This window comes from Coregonus clupeaformis, chromosome 24, assembly GCF_020615455.1.
Source record: "Coregonus clupeaformis isolate EN_2021a chromosome 24, ASM2061545v1, whole genome shotgun sequence".
NCBI classification, from domain to species: domain Eukaryota; kingdom Metazoa; phylum Chordata; class Actinopteri; order Salmoniformes; family Salmonidae; genus Coregonus; species Coregonus clupeaformis.
In genome coordinates this window covers 27,926,361-27,928,860 of record NC_059215.1, presented here as the reverse complement: position 1 = coordinate 27,928,860, position 2,500 = coordinate 27,926,361, and the positions used below count along the sequence as shown (strand labels likewise).

Below are 2,500 nucleotides of genomic sequence, written 5' to 3'. Positions count from 1 at the left end.
ATAGTATGCAAGTATAAACACCATGGGACCACGCAGCTGTCATACCCCTCAGGAAGGAGACGCGTTTGTCTCCTAGAGATTAACGTACTTTGGTGCAAAAAGTGCAAATCAATCCCAGAACAAAGGCAAAGGACCTTGTGAAGATGCTGGAGGAAACAGGTACAAAAGGATCTATATCCACAGTAAAACGAGTCTTGTATTGACATAACCTGAAAGGCCGCTCAGCAAGGAAGAAGCCACTGCTCCAAAACCGCCATAAAAAAGCCAGACTACGGTTTGCAACTGCACATGGGGACAAAGATCGTACTTTTTGGAGAAATGTCCTCTGGTCAAGATGAAACAAAAATAGAACTGTTTGGCTATAATGACCATCGTTATGTTTGGAGGAAAAAGGGGAGGCTTGCAAGCCGAAGAACACCATCCCAACCGTGAAACACAGGGGTGGCAGCATCATGCTGTGTGGGTGCTTTGCTGCAGGAGAGACTGGTGCACTTCACAAAATAGATGGCATTATGAGGAAGGAAGATTATGTAGATATATTGAAGCAACATCTCAAGACATCAGTCAAGAAGTTAAAGCTTGGTCGCAAATGGGTCTTCCAAATGGACAATGACCTCAAGCATACTTCCAAAGTTGTGGCAAAATGGCTTAAGGACAACAAAGTCAAGGTATTGGAGTGGCCATCACAAAGCCCTGACCTCAATCCTACAGAACATGTGTGGGCAGAACTGAAAAAGCATGTGCTAGCAAGGAGGCCTACAAACTTGACTCAGTTACACCAGCTCTGTCAGGAGGAATGGGCCAAAATCCAACCAACTTATTGTGGGAAGCTTGTGGAAGGCTACCCGAAATGTTTGACCCAAGTTAAACAATTTAAAAGCAATGCTACCAAATACTAATTGAGTGCATGTAAACTTCTGACCCACTGGGAATGTGATGAAAGAAAAGAAAGCTGAAAAAATCATTCCCTCTACTATTATTCTGACATTTCACATTCTTAAAATAAAGTGGTGATCCTAACTGACCTAAAACAGGGAATTTTTACTAGGATTAAATGTCAGGAATGGTGAAGAACTGAGTTTAAATGTATTTGGCTAAGATGTATGTAAACTTCCGACTTCAACTGTATATCAAACCCTTTTCTCTTTTTCACTCAAAGGTCCGTTATTAGCGTGTTTTAATGACTCCTATAAAAATGGTAGACTATCAGATACTCGACAAGAAGGTCTGATTTCATTACTACTAAAACAGGACCCAGGTGGTAAATATAAAAATCCAGTCCGTTTAAAAAAAAAATTGGAGGCCCCTTTACACTTCAGTGTCGTAATGCAAAAAATTCTAGCAAAATGTTTAGCGCATAGAATTAAAAAGGTATTGTCCGATATTTTTCATACTAATCAGACAGGTATTTTACACGGACGATACATTGGAGATAAGACAAGCACTGGAACACTATGAACTATCTGGGAAACCAGGACTGGTATTCATAGCTAATTTTTGAAAAGGCTTTTGATGAAGAATGACCATAATTTATAAATAAATGCCTGGACTATTTTAATTTAGGAGAATCTCTTATACAATGGGTTACTTTAAAGAAAGTACCACTTGCTCCTTCTCACAAATGATCCAAAAAATATAAAAATTAAATAAAGTTGGTTCAACACAGTGGCGGGTCATTTTGACCCTAGGACAACGGGAGGGTTAAATCCATCATTTGGATCCATCCACAGCCTCATAAAAGATCTAGATAATTTTTCTAAATGATACGAGCAAAAAAGATTCCACTTTATTTGGAAGGGCAAGCCAGACTAAATTAAACAGGCCTATTTATATAATGAATATGAACTCGGAGGGCAGAAATGATTAAATATGAAAGCATTGGATCTCTCACTAAAGGCTTTCAGTCATACAAAAGCTATACTTAAATACGAACTGGTTCTCTAGCAGATTAGTAAGAATGTCTCACCCCGTGTTCTAGAATGGCCTTTTTCAGTTTATTCAGATTACAACCTCTCACTTTCAGTTATTTGAAAATTAAATCATCTACAGAATATCTCTATTAAAAAAAGCCATAGAAAGCTGTTTGCAATTAGGACTGGTGGAGTTATGTGACACATGCAGCTAACACAAATATATGGAAATGTCTGCTCTATCCAAAATTACTTTTTTCTCAAATTAGGTTGTTCCCTCTCAAAACTTACTTACCCAAATTGGTACATCTGGACCAAAGTGGGTTTGTTAAAAAACGATTAACATCATATAACCTATTTTACATGATTAATCAGAAACCACATGGAGACATGTTGGGTGGGTGGGGTTGGGGGTGGGGGATGGGAGGTTGGGGGTGGAGACATGTTGGGTGGGTGGGGTTTGGGGCGGGGGGATGGAAGGTTGGGGGTGGAAACATGTTGGCTGGGTGGAGTTGTGGGCGGGGGGATCGGAGGTGTGGGGTGGAGACATGTTGGCTGGGTGGGGTTGGGGGGGGATGGGAGGTTGGGGG

At 40.4% G+C, this 2,500-nt stretch overlaps 1 protein-coding gene across 1 annotated transcript in view; it reads left to right on the top strand.

Moving 5' to 3' along the window:
• The window catches only part of LOC121537281 (disks large-associated protein 3-like), a 32,202-nt gene that overhangs the window by 18,953 nt on the left and 10,749 nt on the right, over window positions 1-2,500 (top strand). The gene's annotated exons all lie outside the window — the stretch shown is intronic.